Source organism: Eriocheir sinensis, chromosome 21 (assembly GCF_024679095.1).
Source record: "Eriocheir sinensis breed Jianghai 21 chromosome 21, ASM2467909v1, whole genome shotgun sequence".
Classification (NCBI taxonomy): Eukaryota; Metazoa; Arthropoda; class Malacostraca; order Decapoda; family Varunidae; genus Eriocheir; species Eriocheir sinensis.
The window spans coordinates 10,214,806-10,241,963 of record NC_066529.1 but is presented as its reverse complement, the minus strand read 5'-3'; the positions used below and the strand labels follow the sequence as shown (position 1 = coordinate 10,241,963).

General features: G+C 46.9%; 1 protein-coding gene and 1 long non-coding RNA gene across 10 annotated transcripts in view; one reads left to right on the top strand and one right to left on the bottom strand.

The window, feature by feature from the left end:
• Positions 1 to 27,158, bottom strand: part of LOC127001659 (guanine nucleotide-binding protein G(I)/G(S)/G(T) subunit beta-1) — a 76,563-nt gene that overhangs the window by 11,974 nt on the left and 37,431 nt on the right. The gene's annotated exons all lie outside the window — the stretch shown is intronic.
• Positions 11,975 to 16,665, top strand: LOC127001662 (uncharacterized). The gene is made up of 2 exons (XR_007755388.1): positions 11,975 to 12,874; positions 13,034 to 16,665. It is a non-coding gene; the product is annotated as an uncharacterized LOC127001662 (long non-coding RNA).

Here is a 27,158-nt window from a genome sequence, read left to right as displayed (position 1 = left end):
TGGGATGGTGACAGTGATTGGTGATAGAATGTAGTAATAATAATAATAATAATAATAAATGTGTTTGTGTGTGTGTGTAAAGTGAGTGGTTATTAATGGAGCCATGTAAGATATGTACACACACACACACACACACACACACACACACACACACACACACACACACACACACACACACTAATCAATAAAAGAAAATAATGAAAAGCGTCTTCTTGGATTAACCTGCAAGTGGACGAAGACACTCACAACAACTTCACGTAAGTAATAAAAATAAAGACAACAAACAATCTTGTAACACATAGCCTGCGAGGATGGCATACCAACGACTGACACTTCAATGCCACTGACACCACCACCTCCACCACCACCGACACCAACCACAACACGAACCAAATATGTAGAAAATCACCTTCCATTCCACTAACACTTGACTTGTGTGTGGCATTTTATTTTAATTTCCGAAACGGGGTGATAAAACAACACAAAAACGAAACTAAAACCAACATAGATAACAATTTCCTGCCAAAAAGAAATACAATAACTCGTATATACAATAAGTTTGAGGGTTTTGTGGCCCCTGGCTTTAGGACCACATAAGTTACCTCTTCCTTAATTGTTAGATAGTGGCGTTAAAAACCTAATATCAAGCTTGTCGTAATCTTGATAACGTGATGCGAGTTCAAATTATGGAGACTCGGTCCGAGGATGAAACAAAGGAATAATATGTCTTAAATTTATCATAAACTAATGAAAATAACATTCCACTCATCACACTATGTCTCAGCAGCAAAGGGCAATAATTATGGCACGTCAGCAGTGGACACAACGAACGACAACAACGTCACAATCATATCAATAAAACAAAGATACGCAATCAAATTAGTTCCCTATAACATACACCAGCATACTACAGCTCACGCAAGCACAAGTCATGACACAAGCAGTGGTTCTCCATCTCACTTCTTAACACCAAAACAAAGTAATCACCGCCCAAGTAATCCTACCACACATATCATACACTATAATTCTCCAGCCCGATAATGTACACAGAATCGCGGCTTGCCCTTAAGTGTGTCGCATTTCTACTCCCGGTTAAGGTAATCAACACAGTCACCTGGGGTGGTTGAGTCTGGTTTTGCTTGCTGAAGGAGCGTAAGGGTCGTATTAAGACATATCGCCACCCAAGAACACATATTTGACAACGCTTTCGTAGGAGTTGTGGGCATTTCCAGGGATAGTTTTATGACCCTGGTGGTAGTGTGCGTCTTCTTCTGTACCATGAACCTGAAGAAACACTCATTAGAACCCGACTGACCCCCCTCTTTGACCTTTAGAAATAGGTGATGTGAGAAGCGAGTGTCTTTTATAATACCGACCTAAGAGTTCTGCTAAAATCACCTAGTTCTACCGGACATATCTCTTTGCTTTGGGGCCCGCCTAATAACACCTGTCACGCCGATTTTTCCACACAATCAATCGCCTATATTTCTTATCGACGTCCACTGGCCCGGCTCAGTCTGACAGTGAGTACTCATGTTGTTTACTTTTCTGCTATTCGTGATAATCAATGAAACCACACCCACTTTTTTGCTGTTATTTGCTTTCAACGGCTCAGTCTGACAGTGAGTACTCGTGTTGTTTACTTTTCTGCTATTCGTGATAATCAATGAAACCACACCCACTTTTTTGCTGTTATTTGCTTTCAACATTTGTCGCCACACCCATTTCACTTTTCAGCCTATGCGAACAGGTAATGCTTGCCACACCCTTCTCTAGCCACGCCTACTGGCCATGTGTGCTTCCACCCTTATTTTGGGCACGCTGGTAAATGTTTATGGGCTCATCATTGTATTCTTTCTCTTTGCCCTTGTTTGTCTTTCCCCATTTTCTGTTTCGGCCTGGTGGTTGCGTCTGGCTTTCCTTCGCCTCGATCCCTTTTTTTTCCTCGTTGTCGACTTTCCTCTTCATTTCTGGTCAGTTTCTGTGGTTTCGCTTCATGTGGTTAGCGGCTCTTCTAAAACCCGACAAAGGCCATACTCAAGGTGATGCATTGTGTGTGTGTGTGTGTGTGTGTGTGTGTGTGTGTGTGTGTGTGTGTAAAAATGATCACCATCGGCACTGCACATAAACATAATATAAGGAGACCCTTCTCTCTCTCTCTCTCTCTCTCTCTATCTCTCTCTCTCTCTCTCACACACACACACACACTTCATAAAAAAAATAAAAAATAAAAATCAAGAACTCCCCACAGCCTAACGCTTCGTGATTTACAAATAACACACTTTCGCCACCTAACAACAACTGTAACAACACCATCATCACCACTACTTCTATAACTACTACAAGTACACTACTCCCTCAACCCGCCCGTCACCGCTGCTACGTCTCGAAGTTATATTTTTTTTAACACTTCATAGTTGATATTATTATGAGTTTTAATCATTTTGAGAGAGAGAGAGAGAGAGAGAGAGAGGTGGAAGAGGTAACGCCTGGTGACTAACTACTCGTGTGTGTGTGTGTGTGTGTGTGTGTGTGTGTGTGTGTGTGTGTGTGTGTGTGTGTGTATGCGCGACGGTGTGTATGTGGTGTGCGAGGAGGAGGAGGAGGAGGAGGAGGAGGAGTGCTTGCGAGCGAGTGTTGGTGTACAAATGTCAGGGGGGCACCGGTACGGTCGCCATGGCAACCCACCGTCAATACCACCACCACCACCGTGCACACGCTCTCCCAGCTCCTCTCCACCACCACCACCACCATCTCCTCAGCCCCTACAGCAGCTCCCGGCCCCTCACCTGAGCCTCACCTGTCCCCTTAACAAGCCTACCTGGGTGGAGGAAGAACATGCTTACCTTGCTTATCTATCTTGCTTTCTTCCCTACGTCTTTTATTCTATCTACCTGCTCACCATTCTTTTTTTTTCCCTATAGGTTCTACGCTCACCTATACCAGTTGTGCTTTCTTATCTACCTATCTGCCTGCTTACCTGCTCAACCTACACTAGTTCTGCTTCCCTACCTATCCACCTGCTCCCTGCTCAACCGACACCAGTTCTGCTTCCCTGCCTATCTACCTACTTACCTGCTCAACCTACACTAGTTCTGCTTCCCTATCTACCTGCTCCCTGCTCAACCTACACTAGTTCTGCTTCCCTACCTATCTACCTACTTACCTGCTCAACCTACACCAGTTCTGCTTCCTTAACTACCTACCTGTTCAACCTACACCAGTTCTCCTTCCCTACCTGCCTGCCTGCTTCAACCTACACCAGTATAGCCCTTCTACATAGCTTCTTACCTGCCTGTTCAACCTACACCAGTTCTCTTTCCTTAACTACCTACCTGTTCAACCTACACCAGTTCTCCTTCCCTACCTGCTTGCCTGCTTAAACCTACACCAGTTCAGCCTTTCTGCATAGTTTCCTACCTGCCTCCTCTACCTCGTTAGTTCCCAGGCGTCTCTCTCTCTCCCTAGGTTCATGATTTCAGCTTTTCTACTTCCCTGCTTGGTTATCATTACTTAACAACCTACCTATCTACATACCTTCAGTCTACCTGCTCTTCTACCTCAAGTTTTTCAGCCTCTATTTTGCTACCTACCTACTCGTAACTACTTCAGCTTCACTGTTCCCCTACACTCCTACTTACTTACCTACTCGTAACTACTTCAGCTTCACTGTTCCCCTACACTCCTACTTACTTACCTACTCGTAACTACTTCAGCTTCACTGTTCCCCTACACTCCTACTTACCTACCTACTTGTACTACTTCAGCTCCACTGCTCCCTATCTTCCTACTTACCTACCCTAAACCACTTCAACGTCCGCCCTACCATACCTGTGTCTTGGCTTCCCTTCTTGTTGATCTACCTGTCATTATTACTTAAATCTTCACGCCTCCATTTCTAGTATACTTCTGCCTCCTCCTTATTCCTCTCTCTCTCTCTCTCTCTCTCTCTCTCTCTCTCTCTCTCTCTCTCTCTCTCTCTCTCTCTCTCTCTCTCTCTCTCTCTCTCTACTTATTTCTCCTTAGTCTCTTTACCAACCTAACCTAACCTAGCTCTACTATTGCTCTCTGCTTCAGCCTCCTCCTCCTCAGCTATCTATCCATCTACCTATTAATATGTCCTTAGTCTACCAACCTAACCTAACCTACCTTTACTAGTTATGTTCTCTCCGATGCTAAATACCACCTGTCTCAAGGAGTAGAGTACGAGTGGTTCAGGTCCTCCTCCTCCTCCTCCACAATAATTCGTCCTAAAAATTCAGCCGTAAAGTGTAACGCATGACACTTCTTTTTTTGTGTGAATTCATTTGCGTCCGTCTTCAAGTGGCACACACACACACACACACACACACACACACACACACACACACACACACACACACACACACACACACAAAGGCGAGGCGAGTCACTTACGTATACATGGATTTAGATAAAGCTTCAGGTTGTGGTGGTGGTGATGACGGGGGGAGGAGGAGGAGAGAGGGGGGGGGAGGGGAAAACCAGGTGATTGGAAGGATTGGTGGAGATTGGTGGTGAGATATGATAAGGGTGAAGGAAGGATCTTTGACGTCAAACAACACCATCACCACCACTACCACTACCACTACCTCTCTCTCTCTCTCTCTCTCTCTCTCTCTCTCTCTCTGGCGACCTGGGAAACGGATGGACTCGTGATGATGCTAAGTTCGACGAGAGAGAGAGAGAGAGAGAGAGAGAGAGAGAGAGAGAGAGAGAGAGAGAGAGAGAGAGAGAGAGAGAGAGAGAGAGAGAGAAAGCCGCCGGGGGGAAAGGTTCAATGACGTCACACTTGCGTCACGACCCTAAGGCAAGCTCCTCCTCCTCTCTCCCTTCCTCCTTCTCTCCTCCTCCTCTTTCCCCCCCATCTTTCCGCCTCGCACCACCACCACCACCATTTCTTCTTCCCTTGCTAGGCCTTCGCAGGGAGTGGCGATAGTGGTGGTGGTGGTGGTGGTGGTGATGATGGTGGTGGTAATGCAGTGAAGAGAGTGCGCAGACAGGAGCCATCTGGGTGTGGCAAGCAAGGAACTCACTCTCACTCACTCTTCTTCCTCCTCCTCTTCCTCTTCTTCCTTGATCCACACATAACCTGGCTGGCTGTTCATGAGTCTATTCTCGATAACAATGAACATCTATAATTTACCAACCCAGTAATATTCTCTCTCTCTCTCTCTCTCTCTCTCTCTCTCTCTCTCTCTCTCTCTCTCTCTCTCTCTCTCTCTCTCTCTCTCTCTCTCTCCCGCTCGTTTTCATACTCTGCTTCTCATTCCCCCAGCTTTTTTTTCTTTATTCTCTCTCTCTCTCTCTCTCTCTCTCTCTCTCTCTCTCTCTCTCTCTCTCTCTCTCTCTCTCTCTCTCTCTCTCTCTCCCAAATTGACTCCTTACCCTTCCTTCTCTTTGCATATTTTCCTTCCCATATCCGTCCACCCTTCCCTTCTCATTCCTTTACAACACTTTCCCTAACTTATTTTCATTCCCTCTATTCTTCTCTCTCTTCCCTTCCCTTGGATAGATGGTACGGGAAAAAAAAAAGAGGGAAGGGAAAAGATAAGACAGCAAGGATGGAGTAAGAGAAAAAAAGGAAAATGGAAAAGGAAGGATGAGGTAGATGGAGGAAGAAAGGAAGGAAAGGAGCGAGGGAGAGAGAAAAGAAAGGGTATGAGTGTGATATGAATGTATGTGTGTGTGTGTGTGTGTGTGTGTGTGTGTGTGCTCCGCCCCACCCACCACCAACCCTCCACAACACCACCAAGCAACACCCGCAGTGCGTACACCGACGGGACCTCCACCACCACCTCCACACTAAAACTAAATTATCTTCCCCCTCCCTCACCCACACCTAACCTCCTCCACCTTCACCACCACCATCATCACCATTTCATCAACCAGCCTTTTCACCATTAAGATAGTATCACCCTCTTCCCCCATCACTCCTGTCACCACTATCACCATATGCATGCACAATCCCCCCCCCCCATTTTTTTCTTCGCCTTTCAATTCCACATCCAATTCTTTCTCCTCTTTGTAAACTCCTTCTTGTTGTGTGATCTTCCCTCTTCTTCTCCTACACCATTTTCTTTTTTCCAATCCAATCCTCTAACTTTTTTTTTCCCCTTCTCCTTTTATTCTTCTCATCTTTCCCCCTCTCTTCTCTATCTCTTCTCTTCTTTTCATTCCTACTGTTTGTTCATTTGTTTTCCTTCCTCTCTTTTCTCCTCTTGTGAGCCTTCTAAGATAACAAAAACGATATGCTCTCTCTCTCTCTCTCTCTCTCTCTCTCTCTCTCTCTCTCTCGGGTTGCATCACCACCACCACCCTGATGAAATTACAGGGAGGCTTTGTACAATGATCGGCAACCACTCACCACCACCACCAATACAACTGTTATCCTCATCACCACCACCACCACCACCATCACCATCTTCAGTAATTTTCCCACCTAACTAAATTCAGAACCTACAGCCCCGTTCTTTTTGTTACTTCATCACTGTCCTTATCACAAGCAACGTGGAAATTCTTATCACCAAACTCCATATTGTGTTTGTTTGTTTATGTTCACCTCCACCACCATCACCACCACTAAAGTTTTCCTATCACTACTGTTGCTATTGCTATCTAACTCTATCTACCACCACCGCTACTACTACTACTACTACTACTACCAGCAAGCCCTTGAGCATCCATAAAAATGAGCTAAGCGTTTCGGCATCTATCTGAACTTTCACTTTCTAGACGTCACACACACACACACACACACACACATACACACACGGCCAGTCAATCACATGGGGACTCGTTTATGTAGTAGTTGGTCATCTTAATTAAGTACGCAGTTACGACGACGAGGGGTGGGAGGATGGACAAAAGGGGGGAGTGGGGGGAGAGGAGGAAGGGCTGGAAAAAGGGCAGGGGGATTCAGAGGCGGGGAGGCCTGGGATTACCCTGGGACTTTTCGGCGCCGACAAAACAGATAAAACACATCCGTCCTGCTGTCAACACACACACACACACACACACACACACACACACAGACGAAGCAATTAGTGGTAAAAGAAAGTGGAAGAGGTGTCTAAATAATAAAAAAAGTAATGAAAATAGCAGCCATATTATAGGTTAGGCATAGTTGGTAAAGATGATGATGATGATGAGGAGGAGGAGGAAATGCAAGATGTAGGACTGATTATTATTTTGCCTCTGTACCCCCCCCCCCCTCTTCCACACACGCACAAACATACACACGGGCAAACAAGAATGGATGTAGTACAAAACAAATATCCTTCTTTCTTTAAGATTCAATAAACAAATATGGACAAAGACAAAGAGAAAACAGGTCAATAAATTCCCTGTCACAACACACACACACACACACACACACACACACACTTTCCTTTTTTCCTTGCCCTTGTTCTTTGCCACATCGCTCCGTAAACCTCCCCACCACATCACCCCCTTAACCATATCAGAGCCACATCCTTAGCTATCCTTTACCACATCACGTTAGCACACCTCTCCAATCCCTTCCTCAACCATATCAGAGCCACATCCTTACCTATCCCTTACCACATAGCCCCCGTCAACCTGTCCACCATATCTTCAGCCCCTTCTTCAACCATATCAGAGCCACATCCTTAGCTATCCCTTACCATATAACGTTTGCATACCTCTTCCTAGCCACATACCTTACGGCCCTTCACTATACGCACCTTATACCGCTTACCACATCGCATCTGGGAACCTCTCCACCACCTCCATCCACCCCCTTACTACACCACATCCTCAATCCACAACACAGGCCACTCACACAAAATACAACTCTTCCCCGCTTCCCCTTCCACCTATACTCCTTATACTCACCACCCTCATCCACCCCCTTGCTACACTCCACCCTCAAACCACAACACAGGCCACCCACACCTTATACAACTCTTCCCCGCTTCCCCTTCCACCCATACTCCTTATACTCACCATCCTCATCCACCCCCTTGCTGCACCCCACCCTCAAACCACAACACAGGCCACCCACACCTTATACAGCTCTTCCCCGCTTCCCCTTCCACCTATACTCCTTAAACTCACCACTCATCCACTCCCTTGCTACACCCCACCCTCAATCCACAACATAGAGGCCACCCAACCTAACGCCGCCCACACCTTACTCAACTTCCCCGCCCACCCAAGACAGGGAGCCTCGCGTGGTCAATTTGGGGAAACCCGGAGCGTGCTGGGTGTGGTGTGGTGGTGGGGAGGGGAGGGGGAAGCATGACTCACCGCCGCCCGTCTAGTCCACCCCCCACCTCCACCCCCTCCTATGTCACTGCAGGTGTAACTGACCCCGCGCCCTTCCATAACCCCCACTACATCGTGACGTCACCAATACTTCCCCCCACATCAAACCTTCCTCTACCATCCCCACTCCTCCCGCACCTCCTCTGACCTCTCCCTTCGCCATCTTCATCCCCATTTCTTCCCCAACAACAGCTTGCAATCCCCATCACTCCCCCTACTCATCCCCAAGCCCTTACGTCATTACCTCCCTCCTCTTCATCCCCATCAACAGCTTGCAATCCCCATCACTCCCTTCCTCTACTCATCCCCAAGCACCTACATCATTACCTCCCTCCTCTTCATCCCCATTTTTTCCCCATCAACAGCTTGTAATCCCCATCCCTCCCTCCCCTCACCCGTTCCTCCACTTCTTCATCCCCACAACCCCTGCGTCACTATCTTCCTTCTCTTCATCCCCAGTTCTTCCCCAACACCAGCTTGCAATTCCCCTCCATCCCTCCTTCTCCCTTTAATCCTCACCTCCCTTCTCTTTCCCATCAACAGCTTGCAATCCCCATCCCTTCCTACCTAAGCCCCTTCATTACTACCTTCCCTTCTCTTCCCCAACAGCAGCTTGCAATCCCTCTCCCTCCCTTCCCTGACGTCTCCTCCCCTTGCTCCATCCCCACGCCACGCTCCCCTCTCTCCATCTCCTCCCCACGCCCCTCCCCATCAACAGCAGCGCATAAAGGGGTGTGGCAGCGGGAGACTTGCCATCCCTTGCCCGCCGCAGTCCCCCCATTCCCCTCTCCCCTTCCCCTTCCCCGCCGCGACTCACCCCTACCCTTCCCCCTGGTCGATATGCAAGGCACGACATCCCATTCCCCCCTACCTACACCCCTCCTTCCCCATGACTCAGAGGCGGAGGAGTAGGAGGAAGGGTTATGCACATTGCCACTCCCTCCCCATCTCTCACGACTTTGGGTAGAGACAGGTGAGTATGAGGAAGGGAAATGGGGAATGGGGAAGAACAAGTAATAAGGGGATGAATGGGAAGGGGAAGTGTGAGGGTAAGAGAGGGAGAGAAAGGGGAAGGAAGAGTTGGTGTCACAGAAAGATGAAGAACAGTATGGATGGATGGATAAAAGAAAAAGGAAGGAAAGAGGGATGAGAAAAAGAGAGGGAAGGAAGGGGGAAGGAAGAGTTGGTGTTACAGAAAGATGAAGAGCACTATGGATATATGGATGGATGGATATAAGAGAAAGGAAGGAGGGATGAGAAAATAGATGTGGAGGAATGCAATATTTATAATGAGGAGAAACAAATGGACAGGAAAACAAGGAAGGAAGAAAGGTAAGACGGAAGAAGAGAGGGAGAAGGGGAGGAGAGATGATGAGGGCAGGAAGGAAAAATAAAACAAAACAAGGATGAAGGAGATGGGGCGAAAAGTGAAGAGTTGTAAGGAAGGAAGAGCGGAAGAGAAGGGCCTTGGGGAGGATGAGGAAAAACAAGAACAGAAAGAAGGAAGGGAGAAAGATAAGAAACAAGGATACAGGAAGGAAGGAACAAACAAGACGAACAAAAGGGCGTTGATGCAGATGAGGCGAAAGAAATGGAGAGTAGAAAGAGAGGAAGGAAGGAAGGAGGGAGGAAGGAAGGAAGGAAGGGAGGGTACAGGTGGTAGGCAGAAGTAACGTGGCCAAGATATTCCTGGCAACTCGAGGGCGGCCAGCTGAGCGTCACCACCACCACAAACACAAGAGGATGACTGTTCCCCAACCACAACCAACACCACGCCAGAAGAGACACCACTAGGAGGATCAGGAGGAGGTGGTGGTGGTTAGGATGGAGGGTCCTTTCCACCTCCACCAACTGTTCTCCTCCCCACTCCTCCTCCTCCTCCTCCAACAAGGCTCCTCTGGTGGTGTGTGTGTCCTGAGTAATATAATGAGCCGTGGCCTGGTGTGTGGACGTGACGGAACCACACACACACACACACACACACACGAGGGACCTATTGCATCTGCTCCCATACATCAACACACACACACACACACACACACACACACACACACACACACACACACACACACACACACACACATCTACACCCACACCCACGCCACATACAATAACCGCACACACACACACACACACACACACACACACACACAGCTGTATCAATATAACAGTCCCACTCAACATCACAGAAGTGGCAGGCCGTTCACCATCAATTAGGTCCTGGCCACAACCACCACGACTCTCCCCCGCCACCACTCTTAACATTACAACCCCCAACCACAACAAACGCCTAACACCACCACCTTAAGACACTCCTACCCCCCCTAACACCACTACCAATACCTCAACACCCCCACTCTCTTTCCTCTCCTTACATCCATCCTCCTCTTCCTTCTTTTCTTCTTCTACACTGGAAAGAACGCTGGAAGAGGAGGAGGAGGAGGACGACAAAGTGGAGAGAAGGAAATACAGGAAGACGGAAAAAAACGACAGAAGAGGAGGATAGTGGAGGGGGGAAGTGTAGAGAACGAAGTATGGGAGAAGAAACAGAGTAAATATACGAGACGAGGATGGGAAAGGACTGGTGGGGGTAACGGGCAAAGGAGAAGAGGATGGGGAAGTGGTAAAGTATATACGAGGATGGAAGTGGAGTGCTTCAAGGAATGACGTAGACAGAGGAAACGGACGAAGGAAAAGAGGATGAAGAAATGGCAGGGGGAATCAAAATAAGGAAATGAGGATGAAGAAATGGCAGGGGGAATCAAAATAAGGAAATGGGGATGAAGAAATGGCAGGGGGAATCAAAATAAGGAAATGAGGATGAAGAAATGGCAGGGGGAATCAAAATAAGGAAATGAGGATGAAGAAATGGCAGAGGGAGTCAATATAGGAGGAGGGGAAGAAGGAATAAAAGAGGGATAGGAGGAATAGTAGCTGGTGTAAAGGGGAACACACACACACACACACACACACACACACACACACACGAGGAAGACGAACGTGGGGAAAACAAAAACTAACGAGAGTGGGACTGAAAACGTTATGGTCACTAAAACGAGACAGTGCCACGCCCAAACACTATCAAATCCCGTGCCTCATCCTACTCACCCGCCTTATCGCCCATTGCAACCAACTTATCCAAGCCTCGCTCCAACCCAACCCATCATATCCTAGCCTTGCCCCATGCCCCCCCTCCCCCCCCCACACACACTCCTTCCTCGTCCCTTTCCGCAGCCCACAACACAACCTCAGCCGACACCAAGGAACCTGAGAGTGGAAGAGGAGGCTCGCAACACACACACACACACACACACACACACACACACACACACACACACACACACACACACAGACGACATCCTTGAGGGCGTAAACACGATACTCGACTCTGAAACATGACGAACAACCCACCAGACAGCCTGCCTCCCCGTGTGTGTGTGTGTGTGTGTGTGTGTGTGTGTGTGTGTGAGGAATGCACTGGCAAGATCTTGATGTATTCGTAACAAGATACACACCTCCTCCTCCTCCTCATCTTCCTCTTCCCCCAGCGGCCCCGGCAGAAGGAAGACGCCCCGGACATGCATTCTTCCCGCCCCGCCCCGCCCCGCCCCGCCCCGAGTCAGGTTACGCTGCCCGTACCCCCCCTCTCCCCTTCATCACCCTGACCAATACCCGACTCCCCCTTACCACCATCAGCAAAGCACAAGAACTCTCAGTCGCTAACACCTGCTGCTGCTGCTATTGTTGTTGTTGTTGTTATTGTGGTGGTGGTGGTAGTAGGTAGTAATAGTAGTGGTAGTGGTGGTGGTGGTGGTGGTAGTAGTAGCAGTAGTAGTAGTAGTAGTAGTAGTAGAAGATAAGTAAGCAGTTGAAGTGGTAGCGGTGATGGTATTGTTATTATCCTTAGTAGTAGTAGTAGTAATAGTTCCATGTCAAATAATCAAAATCAGTACTAAGGGAGGGGGACAATCCAGGATTATAAAAGTCTGTCTAGAATATTCATTGGTTTTCCTTCCTTTGATAAACAAGGTCATTGAACCGAGACACTTGAGCCAAAGGAGGTGTGTGTGTGTGTGTGTGTGTATGTGTGTGTGTGTGTGTGTGTGTGTGTGTGAAAGAAGAGAGAGGATGTAAGGTACAACTGAAGGATGACATGACTGGAAAATGTAAACAGATAGTGGAGAGGCGAGTTAGGTTATGAGAAGATAGGTAGGTAAGATTAGGTGTGAAGATACGTGGGTGAGGTGTGATGACAGGAAGGTTAGGTGTGATGATAGGCAAGTTAAGTGTGAAGATGGGTAGATTAGGTGTGATGATAAGTAGGTTAAATGTGAAGATAGGTAAGTTAGGTTAGATATGAAGATTGATAAGTTGGGTTAGATGCAAAGAAATAGGAGAGGTAAGTTAGGTTATATATGAAGAAAGACGTTAGGTTAGGTTAGATGTGAAGATAGATAAGTTAGGTTAGGTGTGAAGATAGATAAGTTAGGTTAGGTGTGAAGATAGATAAGTTAGGTTAGGTGTGAAGATAGATAAGTTAGGTTAGGTGTGAAGATAGATAAGTTAGGTTAGATGTGAAGATAGATAAGTTAGGTTAGGTGTGAAGATAGATAAGTTAGGTTAGGTGTGAAGATAGATAAGTTAGGTTATATATGAAGAAAGACGTTAGGTTAGGTTAGATGTGAAGATAGATAAGTTAGGTTAGGTGTGAAGATAGGTAAGTTAGGTTAGGTGTGAAGATAGATAAGTTAGGTTAGGTGTGAAGATAAGGAAGTTAGGTTAGATGCGAAGGGAGGTAAGGAGATGGCCCGTCCCACCCATTTCCTTCAATCTAAACTCCACCACCACACCTGTCAACACCCAAACACCAATCACCACCACCACCACACTCACCATGAACACACCTGGGGCCGGATTCAGAAAGCATTTACAACGATGTTAAGTCCGAGATACATCCTTCCGTACTTACATCGGGATTCAGAAAACAGAAAAACCGATGTTGAGGAGGATGTAACTCGGTTGTAAGTTACGCCAGCCTCGGATGTGGCGTAACACTTGCATCCTTTTTCAATTTTCAAGAAATATTTTATATATAATGTTTCCCGATAAAGAAATAAGAGCATATGAGTCAATAAAGCAAAATCCTTCCATAAAAGCGAGATGCTACAGCGGGGATGGAATATATCTTGTAGAGTTCACTATAGCCGTCAGTCCGTCAACGGCTGAAAAAGAGGAAAAACTGGTGTTCGTCTTTTGACCTATACCGCTTTGTATCGCTTCTTAGGTCCTCCTTGGTTCTTCACACTCAAATACTTAACCCGGTAGCTGCGGGGATCATGTTTCTTTAAGGCCCCTCTAAGCGAATTAATGAGAAAAAAAATCATCGCTCTCGCAAACCACTTTATAATAGGTATATATCAACGCATTTGTGATCAGTTTATGCATCATCTATTTTTGGGGTTTATATCATGGCAAAAATGTGACCCGTTGCTGGTTCACGGTAAAGCCACAAATTTGGCCCGTCGCTGCTACCGGGTTAACTATACACACTTAGATACTTCACTCTACTCTGAGCTCTGTTGGTCAACTGTCACTACTGCATAATAACCTTTAATTAATTAGACGATGAAACTAATGAAGGACAGTGTTTTTTTCCCCACTTAATTCCTCTTCTTGAGCAAATAAAAAAAAATAACCATTTTTTTCATTTAATTCCTAGAGCGAATAATAATCAGCACGAATTTTTTTTTCTTGATTTCTCGTCTCGGAAATAAAAATCAGAAACATTCATAATAACCTCTTTTTCCCCCATTTTCCTTAATCGTCAAAGCGTTTTAGACTGCGTAGCTAATGCGTGACCTTCAACTGTATAAGGAGTTTTTTTTTCCTTATGTATCTTTCTATCTATCAATTTTCCTTGAGCTACATCCTTTAGTGTGAAGAAAAAAGGAAAACTCGTGGCAATCAAAACTTCCGTCACTACATCGCGTTTAGCTTCTTGGGAGGAATGCTACGAGTGTACATATTTCTTTACTTGAGCTAAAGAAAAATTACTCACCGAAAAAATATTCCACACTGTATACTAGGTTGCGGTGTGTGTGTGTGTGTGTGTGTGTGTGTGTGTGTGTGTACAAATGGCAGGCAACACTCACACTACACTCACTTCATCATTTTTTTTCTTCGAGGGAGGAACACTATCACGTTTTTCTTTTATTTGTACATATATTTATTTCCTTGAGCTACATCCTTGACTAAAAAAAAAAAAGCAACACACTACACCCACTTCATCAATTTTTTCTTCGAGGGAGGAACACTATCACGCTTTTCTTTTATTTGTACATGTATTTATTTCCTTGAGCTACATGCCTGACTAAACAGAACTACAACTCGTGGCAGGCAACACTTACATCACTGCTAAACAAGTCCCCGAATCCCGCCCTGGAGCACACGGGTTAAGACTTACTAAGGTCGGTACTCTTAGAAGTTTCCATCCCTTATATCAACTATTTCCAAAGGCCAAAAAAGAGATCAGTCGGGTTCTTATGAGTAGTATTTTCGGTTCATTGTACAGCAGAAGGCTCAACTACCACTAGGGTCATAAAAGTACCCTTGGAAATGCCTACAACTCCTGCGAAAGCCTTGTTAAATATGTGTGCTTGGGCGGCGCAATGTTTAAGAGTACGACCGTATTACTCACGCGGATAAGATAAAGGGAGGGAAGGGGAAGAGGTAGGAAGGAAGGGAGGGTAAGGGTGTGAGCTGCCGGTTGGATGTTACCTCCCTGCCCAGACAACCCACTTCGCCCTCAGCCATTACCGCCCCATCACCACCATTACCATCCTCAATAAGAACAGCAGGAACATCATCATCTTAGCTATCGTCACCGGCATAAGAAGGGCATGTATTACACCTTCACCATCATCCAATTTACCATTCTCCCGAAATTAACCTTTCTATTGGCCACTTTTTTTTTATTTTTTATATACGGGTAGTGATTAGCGGGCTTTTCTTTGATCCCATATTATTTTTTTTTGTCCTTGAGCCGCTTCCATTACCGTGAAACAAAAACAACATGATATTTAAGACAGAAGACCTAAAACAACAACATAACATTTGAGACATAAGACCTTTCAACACCATCATTACAACAAAAAAATTAACTTCATCACTAACATCGTCCAAGAAATTCGCTTATTCGTGACCAACACCATCCCTATCATCTTTAGCAAGTTATCAATATCATTCCTATCACCACCATTATCATCATAAGCAGACGGTAGAGAAAGTAAAGTATAATATTCATCACCCAATAAATCCTCTTCATCGCTATTTACAGTATCAATATCTTATCTAGGTAAGGTAAGGTTGGGTGCATTGGCTACAGCTGAGTGTGGCTGTGGTGCTCATCTCTGTCACATAGAAGGCTCTTTAATTAGGCCTGGGGTGGAAAGAACCCATATCGCCATCCATGCAATCATCATACCAGTCAAAGGCAAGAGGAGACGCAGTTTACAGCATTCAGCAGAGCACGACCCGTAGTTATTACCAAGACAGCACACACTACCGGCCGCTTTCAGTCATTTTGCTTGTTTTGATCGTTACCAATGGCGGCGATCTATAGTATTTCCACGTAATAATGACCGATAGGGTAGTGGCGGCTGCGGGGTTAGCCTAGCCCTGCACCTTGCCACACTCTCAACACCTCTCGCTTCCTCTGCAGCCACCACTACCCCTTAGGCCAGTTTCACGTGGAAAACTATAGCGTCGATCGCCGCCATTGCTAACGATCAAAACAAACAAAGTGACTGTGAAAGCGGCCCTAAATCGTCACTCAAGGGTTGCGAGAGATGAGGAGGAGTATAAGTAACGCAAGTAGGAGCAGGACTACGAGAATAAGGGTAGAAATAGGAGTAGCAGGATGAAGTATTAGTATGAGTAGGTAACCCGCAAACGAAGTGTACATTTTTGAACCACCACTAACATCGAGAGAGAGAGAGAGAGAGAGAGAGCAGTGTAAGCAAGATATTAGAGGATGACGTAGCAGCTTCAAGTATATATAACAGATATCGGATCAACAGAAGAAGTAAGAGAAGTGGAGGATTGTAACAGATCCAAAAGAAACGAGACAAAGAAAAAAATAACATGTAAGAGGAGAGCGTGACCGGCAACAGATGTAACAGAAGTTGTGAACAGAAGGACGTTTGGAAGATTACGAAGAAACAGGAGGATAAGTGGGAGGGGAAGGAGGGGGAGGTAGTGAACTGAAGATAGGACTAGGAGATGAATGGGTTGACAGAGGGAGAAGAGACGTAGTAGATATAACAGAACAAACACGGAGGAGAAGAGGAGGAGGAGGCACGAATTCATATATATACCAATAAAAATACCAAGACTTTGATGAATATAAAAGGAGGAGGAGGAGGAGGCGGCAGAGTAAGCATCAGCAGCAGTAGGAGGAGGAGGAGGAGAAGATGCAGCCTCAGCCCGCCCCAAACCTCGTATACGTGAGGGCCGCCACGCATGCAGGCCTGAGAGGGAAGCACAGGCGAGAGAGAGGAAGAGAAGCCCGCCACCCGACACACGTAGCCTCAACGCCTCCGCCTTCCACCCAAAAGCAGCAACGAAAATTACTGTGTGTGTGTGTGTGTGTGTGTGTGTGTGTGTGTGTGAGAGAGAGAGAGAGAGAGAGAGAGAGAGAGAGAGAGAGAGAGAGAGAGAGAGAGATTTTTTAAAAGAAAACGATGATCCAGGAAGTGGTGGGTAGAAGGAATAGTAACAGTAGTAGTAGTCGTGGTAGTAGTAGTTCTAGTAGGAGGAGGAGGAAGGGGTGGTGTTGGGCGTCTACTGTAGGGCACAGGAACCATAATTGGGAGCGTATCCTCTCTGGGCGACGGAAATGGTGCCACATCGAAGTGACTCCCTCGGTGGCGCTCACCTCGGGGCTGTGGCTCGCTGCTCACTCGCCTCTCCTCCTCTTCGGGCGTGAGGGAAGAAGCGAGCAGAGGAGGAATGGGCGGGGCAAATAAAGAATATACAAAGAATAGTGTAAGAGGAGAGATAGAGAGAGGGAGGGAGTCTGAGTGAGAGGAAGTGGTTGTGAGCCAGGCGTGAGGGGGCGCTGTGTTGTGCTCTGCTCGCCCTCTCCCCTCACTCCCTCCCTCCCTCCCCGCCAGTCTTCCCCTCTCCCTGGCCGGCCGACCCTCATCCGCTCGGCGCTCGCTGGCCCACATTATACATCCCGCCCTGCCCGCCCCACGCCCACGCCCTGCACCCTGACCCCGGTCCGCTGGTCACTAGCTGCAACCCATGGTACTCGGGCCACACCTGTCACGGACTACGTAATCGGGGCATCGTGACCTGCCCGACTCCCCCCCTTCCACTGAGCCTGAGGGCGTAGTGTTGGGAGGGGCTCACGCGGGGCCTGGCCGGGGCCGGGGCGGGGCGGGGCGTGACCACACGGGTGCCGGGCGGATGAGATGACTCTAGGCAGTGACGGCGCCTAACTCTCTGCGGGCGCCTAGCGTCACGCACACGGTCCACTTGGAGACGGGTGGCACGCCACCCGCGCCAGGCTCTGCCGGCCGTGCGGGGCACCTTCCATGGGGAGGAATGGGCCCTGGTCACGAGAGGGAAGTAAAGTACGGCACGGCGGGCAGGGGAGCAGCACCTGGCCCGCCGCGCCGGCCACCCTGCCTCGGGTCTGGCGGCGAGGGGCGTCTCCCCCCCCGCCGCCGCCGCTGATGATGACGGTCCAATTTGGTCGATACTGCGCGCTGTCGGTGCCCCACTGAGACTCGCCATTTGTGCAACTCCAGACCCGCGCCCCGCCGCTGCCCGTCCGCTGCTTTGCCCCGGCACCTATATACCCTGTCGCTGAGTTCCCCCCCCCCCCCCAACCCAATTTACACCTCCAGGCAGACAAAGGGCTGTAGCATGGAGGCCACACCTGCAGCTGCCACTACCGCTGAGCCATTCACGGGCGGCACACTTCTTGCTACTTCTCTGGGGCACGTGGCGGCCACGCTTAAGAAGGGCCACCACTGGAGCGAGGCGGGGCGGCCATGACACAGGCGGCGCAGCGGGCAAGTCGAGGGTCACGTCGTGGCCGCGTCGTGCGGCGTGCAGGTGGCACACAAGAGGCTGTCCTCGCTTGCGACGAAAAAGGCTTATTTTGAGCCGTGCTGGCGGCTGTCCCCGCGGCCCCGAGGCGCGGTGCCCCGCCCTGCCACCCTGGCGGGGACGGACCGACCGTCTGGCCGCCCCCCCGCCCCGCCCCTCCCCCCGCCTCCCACGGTCGATAACGGCATTCCTCACCCAGGGAAATACCGGCCCCAGGCGCCTCCCTCAAGGCCTAGCCCACATCCCCACTTCCCCAGGCGGTGCCAGTTGCAGGCGGGGGCCCAGCGCCCACGCTGACCCACGAGTGGGCAGCGTTGGAACCCCGGTCTTGAAGAATTGACTTACTACCCCCTTCCCCTGGTGCCAGTGACACACACACACACACACACACACACACACACACACACACACACACTTACACACACACACACACGGATCAGTCTTAGAAATCGTCGGATGAACGACCTTGACATGTGTCACGGGGCATCGATCTCCCTCCCTCGTCGCCGCCGCCGTGCCGTTCAGACGGTGGCAGCGGCGGCCAACATTATGCCGCCGCCGCCGCCCCGGTGGGCCAGGCCCTGGAGATGGTGAGATTTGGACGGCGGCCCCGCGGCAAGACACGACTAAAGGTTAGCTGGTGTTGAAGCCCTCCGCCACCCCCTCCACACCACGCCCACGCCGTCATGCCACGACACCCTCATCATTCCAACACCATCTCACACCCCTGCTACTACACCGCGATACAGCCACGAGCCTGAGCCACCACCACAACAACCACCACCAAACCATTATTATATCAGCCAGCACATAGGCTACATCCTTCCGACGCCACCACCACCGCCACCACCAATAACAACGACAACAAAGATTCCCAGAGTAACACAAGTTTCTTTATGCCTGAAAAGAAGAAAAAAAAAAAATCATTTGTAAAGCTCCTGAACTACTTGACTCAAGCTAGAAAAAAAAAAAATCATACTTGTACCAGAGAGAGAGAGGGGACCCGGAAGATGATGGCGAAGGAGCAGCTTTCTTGATGGAGGTATACCAACCCCTTTTCCTCCCCTTGTGTAGAGTTCCCCCTTGCAAAGACACGCATCGAAGGGAGGGGAGAGCGGGGGAAAGAAGGGGAGGGGAGGTAAAGCGGGCGTGAATGCACAAGATGAAGAGAGGGAAAGGGAAGGAAGGTGTGGGGGCGAGAAAGAGAACCCAGGAGGAGGAGGAGGAGGGGAGATAAAGGGGGAGGAGGAGGAGGAAGGGAGATAAGGGGGGGGGGGGAAATAACACATGTGCTTGGAAGAGGAGGAGAGAGAGGGAGATGAGGGGAAGACAAGAAAAAAGGAGACTATTAATAAATTTCCAAGGAGTGTTGCATAAAAAAATAACGGGATAGAAAAGGAAGGGAGATTAGGAGGAGGAGGAGGAGGAGGAGGAGGAGGAGGAGGAGGAGGAGAAGAAATGGTAACGCAAGAAAGGGTGACGTAATCTTATACAACGGGAGTGTTACAGAAAAAAAGTCGTAACGGGATAGGAGAGAAAGGGAGATTAGAGGAGAGGAGGGGAGGAAGGGAGGCATGGGGAGGAGGAAGAGGAGGAGGAAGAGGACATGTGATCTAATGACAGCTGAGTTGGGGGAAGGGAAAGGAAGGAGGAGGAGGGGATAGGGGAGAGGAAGGAGGAGGAGGGGATAGGGGTGTGGGAAGTGCCTCAATCTGCTTGTTTGTTTGTTTGTCTACACGTCTCTTTAATGCCTGCTGAATCCCTACTCCTTCCCTTCGTCTGTCCGTCTGTCTGTGCTGTTTCATCTTCATATCTGTCCACCATATCTATCTGCCACTTGACTTTCGTTGGTTGCCCTTGTCTGTTCTGTCTGTTCCCTCCGTCTGTCTGTCTTAGTCCATCTTCATAACCTTCTGCTGTGTTTTATCAGTCTATCATCTCTTTGTCTTCCATTATTCTTATCTGCTATGTCTGTTTCCCTTGCTGTTTATCTAGTGTTTTTATCTCTCATTTCCTTCGCTGCTTGCTATTGTATGTCTGTCTATTTTTTAAGTTTGCTGTATGCTTTGTTTCTCTTTTACATGCCTCTAACTTCACTTTCCAATTCGTCTTTTAGTCCCTTTTTTTTCTCTCCCATTTCCTTCACTGCTTGCTACTGTATGTCTGTCTGTATTTTTGAAGTTTGCTGTTCTGTCTGTTTTTCTTTTACATGCCTCTATCTTCACTTTCCAATTCGTCTTTTAGTCCTTTTTTTATCTCTCTCATTTCCTTCACTGCTTGCTATTTACTGTATGGCTGTCTGTATTTTTGAAGTTTGCTGTTCTGTCTGTTTCTCTTTTACAAGCCTCTATCTTCACTTTCCAATTCGTCTTTTAGTCCTTAAGTATTTTTTTTTTTTTTATCTGTTGCCTCTTCACCTCCTTGCTACTTCACTTCCTCCTCCTCCAACTGCAACGATTGTCAGTCTGTTACCCTCCGCCTGTCTGCGTGTAGCCTCCTTGCACCGTGGCAGTAACGTTGCTAGATTATCGTACTCAGAGCATAGTATTACCGGTTTCTGACGCCTAACTATTGCCAAGAAACATCAGGAATTAACTATTTTAACGATGAATATGAATGAATCTAGTTATTGGGGCCCAGGAGAGAGTTTTTGGGTCGGAAGTTGGTAAATAGAAGAATCTGAGTACGATAATCTGGCAACGTTGCGTGGCAGTATGGTCCATATTCTCAAACATTCCGGGGCTGACACATCCACACTTGATAAGACTTCCGTAGAGGTTGTTGTGGGTATTTTCATGGATAGGTTTATGAGCCTAGTGATAGTTTGCCAAGGCTTCTGTGAGCGTAGTGATAGTTGGCCAAGGCTTCTTCACTATGAACGTGAAATAAAGCCCAATAGGAATCCGAGTGATCTCCTTTGTGGCCTTGGAAAGTATTTGCTGTGAGAGCCGAAAGTATCTGAAAATAAAAAAAAAAAAAAAAAAAAAAAAAAAAAAAAAAAAACTCATCCTTGCCTACCTGCTTCGACTACCCCTTCGTCAAGTTCTCGTAAATGTTCCTCCAAAAATGTTTCTCCCCTCCTTCATCCCTTTCTCTCTTACCTATATCTCCACTATCTACACTTCTCCCTCCTTCCTTCTTCTGTTCATTCATTCCCCCCTTCCCTTGCTTCCTCCTCTCCCTGCCTCTCATACTTTCCTCCTCCTCAATGCAAGGGGGTATCGGGCACTCCTTTCCCGCACCACCGCCAAACACATACACTCCCCTCCCCCTCCTCTCTACCATTCATACTCCCCTCCCCGTCCTCTATATCATGCATACTCCCCTCCCCCTCCCCCTCCCCACCACACACCCTTGGCAACCGCATCATAATCTCATTTCACGATCACCCCTCTACACAGGTTCCAATGCGGCGGAGATGAACACTGAGGCAACGAGCAGCTTTAGTGTACGACCCCCCCCCCATTATTTTTCTCTTCACTCATCTTGGCGGGTGTTCGTAGTTCAATAAATGGTATGTGCAATTAATTATAACTCTTCCTTTTTCCTTTTTTTTTTGTCAGTATTGATCTAGTTGTGTGTGTGTGTGTGTGTGTGTGTGTGTGTGTGTGTGTGTGTGTGTGTAATTATTTCGTCCCCTACTGGCTATGGTGTAATTTTACTTTTTTTTCCTTCTTACTGTTCGCATAAGCCCAAGACTCGCCACTATCTCTTTTCTTATCTCCTCCTCTTCCTCCCTCTCCTCCCCTAAGCTGACCTATATACTGCATATTACTTCCTGAATAATACAGTAATCTTCACTAACTTTTATTACTGTTTTTTTTTTTCGCAAAGGATAAAAATAAATTGATGAGGTGACCTACTACTACAACATCAACTACTACTACTACTACTACTACCACCACCCCTATTACTATTACTACTATTATTATTATGTCATGTGTGTTTCCCCCTCCCCCTCCCCCTTCCCCCTTCTGTAATGTCTGCTTCCTTCCCTTTCTCCTGTTTATTCTTCCTCCCTCCCACAGCTTCCCTCCTTCCCTCCCTCTCTGGACTTCCTCTCCCTCACCCCCCATACACATCAACACTTCCTCCCCTTGCCCTCTCTCTCTCTCTCTCTCTCTCTCTCTCTCTCTCTCTCTCTCTCTCTCTCTCTCTCTCTCTCTCCACCCCAGCCTTACTTATACACAAGATAAAGCTAAAAATAAACCTCATGCAGTAAACAATTGTATACAAGGAGGACCATCACCACCATCACCACCACCACCATCATCACCACCATCACTACCAACATCACCACCACTACTACCACCATCACCAGAATCAGGGGTGAGGATGTAAAATGTCATGTGCTGCTTCTTGGGAGTGGATATATTCTCTCTCTCTCTCTCTCTCTCTCTCTCTCTCTCTCTCTCTCTCTCTCTCTCTTACATCCTTACCATTATCATCATGGGAGAAAGGACAGGAGTGGAGGGAAGAGCAAGAGATAAAGGGGAGAGAGAGGGAAGGAAGAGAAAGGGAGAGATGAGGGAAGGGAAGGAAAGGGGATGAAGAGGGGGAGTGGGGGGAAAGGGGAAGGGTTAAAGATAGACACGAACCGGAAAGGAAGCTGAGGAGATAGATACAGATAAACAGAGAGAGAGAGAGAGAGAGAGAGAGAGAGAGAGAATTTCGACATTAGAAAAACGCAAACAACTTCACATTGAAAAGATGGATATACAAAACTGGAAAAAAACTAGACTAAATAAATACAAATAAAAAAGGACTAAGTATGAGAGAGCGAAGAAGAATCAGAAAATGAAGAAACTATATAATGAAAAGCAACGTTCAATCCCTTTTCAACCGTCTTCCCCTTCTTCCTCCTCCTCCTCCTCCTCCTCCGTGTGTGTGTGTGTGTGTGTGTGTGTGTGTGTGTGTGTGTGTGTGTGTGTGTGTGTGTTTACATAGATAGAGAGATAATACGCAATACGAGTAGAAGGAGAGAAGCGTGAGGCACAGAGGAAACATTACGTCACTGGAAGAATAAATAGAGAGAGAGAGAGACAGAGAGAGAGAGAGAGTGGGGTTGAAGCCGGGCTGTTCAGTAGTGTTCTGGGAATTAATCAATACTGAGAGAGAGAGAGAGAGAGGACGTCCCACCACGAAGTTTCCATAATTAACTGTTATCGAACAAGACTTATCGATCTTGTCATGCCCGGAGGAAAATTCTCTCTCTCTCTCTCTCTCTCTCTCTCTCTCTCTCTCTCTCTCTCTCACCGTCTCTTCTATTCTCTCAACCTCTCTCTCTCTCTCTCTCTCTCTCTCTCTCTCTCTCTCTCTCTCTCTCTCTCTCTCTCTCTCTCTCTCTCTCTTTTCCTTCCGCCCCCTTCCCCAGTGCCAACCCTTTTCTCCCCCCCCCCCTTTTTTTTTCTCTCCAACATTCCCTCCTCTTTTCTCCCCTTCCTTACCTCTTTCTTTTCTTCTATTTTCCATTCCTCTTTGTCCACCCTTCCTTCTTCTATCACACTTCCCCCTCTCTTTCTCGCTCTCCTCCCCCTTTTCCTTTGTCTTCTAATTCATTCCTTTTCCCTTTCGAAACATCAGTCCTTTCCCATCTTTCTCCCAGGCTTGTTCTTTTTCCTTCCTTTTCTCGTCTTTCTAACTTTCCTTTAACTATCCTAGACCTATTCACTCATTTTCCTTTCTTTCCTTCCTTCCTTTCCTTTACTCCTCTTACGCCACATCTCCTTTTCCTTACTTTCTCTCCTTCCTTTTTTTCTCTTCTGCCAAAGCTAGTATTTATTTTCCTTTCTCCTCTTCTTTTACTTCTTTATTATCTATTTCTTTTTTTATTTCTTCCATCATCTGCCATACCCTTTCCCTTTCTCCTTTTATTTGTTTTTTTTCCCCCTATAGCTCTGAACTTATCCATTCTTTCCCTTTTCCTCTTCTTCCGTGTCCTCCTAATTTTACTTACCTTATTCTAACTATTCCTATTTTATTTATTTTCCCTCCTTCACTTCCTTCTCTAACCTACTTTTCTTCATGGTATTCTCCTTTCTTCTTTTCCCTCCTTACTTCCCTTCTCTAACTTACTTTATTTCCCTTTTCTCGTGGTATATTCCTTTCTTCTTTTCCCTCCTTACCTCCCTTCTCTAACTTACTTTATTTCCCTTTTCTCGTGGTATATTCCTTTCTTCTTTTCCCTCATTACCTCCCTTCTCTAACCTCCTTTTCTTCCCTTTTCTCGTGATTATTCCTTTCTTCTTTTCCCTCCTTACCTCCCTTCTCTAACCTTCTTTTCTTCCCTTTTCTCGTGGTATATTCCTTTCTTCTTTTTCCTCCTTACCTCCCTTCTCTAACCTTCTTTTCTTCCCTTTTCTCGTGGTATATTCCTTTCTTCTTTTCCCTCCTTACCTCCCTTCTCTAACCTTCTTTTCTTCCCTTTTCTCGTGGTATTCTCTTTTCTTTTTTCCCACATTTTCTTCCTTTTTTTCTAGATCTTCTCTTTTCTTCTTTTCTCTCCTTCACTCCCTTCACTAATACATTTTTTTTTCAGGTCTTCTCTTATCTTCTTTTCCCTCCTTCCTTCCCTTCTCTTACTTCCTTGTCTTCCCTTTCTATTCCTGGTCTTTTCTTCTTTTCCCTCCTTCCTTCCCTTCTCTTACCTCCTTGTCTTCCCTTTCTATTCCTGGTCTTTTCTTCTTTCCTCCTTCCTTCCCTTCTCTTACCTCCTTGTCTTCCCTTTCTATTCCTGGTCTTTTCTTCTTTTTCCTTCCTTCCCTTCTCTTACTTCCTTGTCTTCCCTTTCTATTCCTGGTCTTTTCTTCTTTTCCCTCCTTCCTTCCCTTCTCTTACCTCCTTGTCTTCCCTTTCTATTCCTGGTCTTTTCTTCTTTTCCCTCCTTCCTTCCCTTCTCTTACTTCCTTGTCTTCCCTTTCTATTCCTGGTCTTTTCTTCTTTTCCCTCCTTCCTTCCCTTCTCTTACCTCCTTGTCTTCCCTTTCTATTCCTGGTCTTTTCTTTTTTTCCTTTCCCTCCTTCCTTCCCTTCTCTAACCTACTTTTCTTCACTTATTTTTATCTTGGTCTTCTCTTTTTTTCCTTTCCCTCCTTCCTTTCCTTCAATAACTCATTTTTCTTCCTTTTTTCCAAGTCTTCTCTTTTCTTCTTTTTCCTTCCTTCCTTCCTTTCTCTAAGCTACTTTTCTTCCCTTTCTATTCCTGGTCTTCTTTTTCTTCTTTTCCCTCCTTCATTCCCTCCTCTAACCTACCTTTCTTCCCTTATTTTCTTGTTCTTCTCCTGTTCTCCCACTTGGTTCCCTATTCATCATTTTCTCCCCCTCTTGTTTCCTCTTCACTCTGTTGTCTACTTCTCTCCCTCTTTGTCTTAACTTTCCCAACCCTTCTTCTGTCTTCTCTTTTCTACCTCTCATCTTTTATCTCACCCCCTCTACTACTGCCTCCCTTCAGTGCCCTTGAGAGAGAGAGAGAGAGAGAGAGAGAGAGAGAGAGAGAGAGAGAGAATGTATGTACGTATATATGTCTATGACTAAACCAATGTCCAACAAGATCGTGTGTGTGTGTGTGTGTGTGTGTGTGTGTGTGTGTGAGAGAGAGAGAGAGAGAGAGACAGAGGGGGGAGGGGGGAATGGAGGACTTATCACCAGCACTGATACACACACACACACACACACACACACACACACACACACACACACACACACACACACACACAACCGACGGAGAATTCAACTACCCAACAGACTAGGAAAAAATAGTGGCAGGGGGCAACAGTAGTAGTAGTAGTAGTAGTAGTAGTAGTAGTAGTAACAGCAGCAGCATTTTCAGTCTCTCAATTAGCGCACACACACACACACACACACACACACACACACACACACACAAAAAAAAAAAAAAAAAAAAAAAAAAAAAGGAAGCAAACCATTTTATACGACTAAAAGCAAATGTGGAAAAAGTGGAGGAAATGAAGAAGGAAGTGAAAGAGTAAAGGAAAGGAAAGGAAGAAAAGAAGGAAGGGAGGAAAATGGTGGATTGTGTGAAGGTTATGTAAAAATAAAAATAAAATGAAGGAAGGAAGAAAGGGAAAAAAGAGGAGGATGTGAAGGTTATGCAAAATCAAGAAAGGAAATAAGAAAGAAGAAGGAAAGGAAGGAAGGAAGGAAGGAGGATGTGAAGGTTATGCAGAATCAAGGAAGGAAATAAGAAAGAGGGAAAGGAAGGAAGGAAGGAAGGAAGGAGGATGTGAAGGTTATGCAAAATCAAGGAAATAAGAAAAGGAAAGAAAGGAAAGAGTTGGATGTGAAAGCTATGCAAAATCAAGGAAGGAAATAAGAAATAAGGAAAGAAACAAAGGAAGAAAGGAGGGAAGGAAAGGATGAAGAGTGAAGGTTAGGGAAAATGAAAGCTCAAGGAAATAAGGTAGGAAGGAAAGGGGGATGGAGGAGGAGACTATAGAGGGTGGGGTAAAATGAAGAAAAGTAAGGGGAAGGAAAAGGTTATTCGTGGTAATGAAAAGAAGGAAAAAGGAAGACAATGAAAAGGAGAATGGGACGTGACTACCCTCTTCGACATCCCTTCCTTTTTTTTTTCACCCCTAATCCTCTTTTTCCCCCTTCCTCACCCCAGGTCCCAATCCCTAATCACTCCCCATGTTCCTGACGTTATGAGAATCCCCTTTTTCCCCACATTCCCCAATTTTTCCATCCCATGAGGGTTTTCGCTTCCTTCCCCTC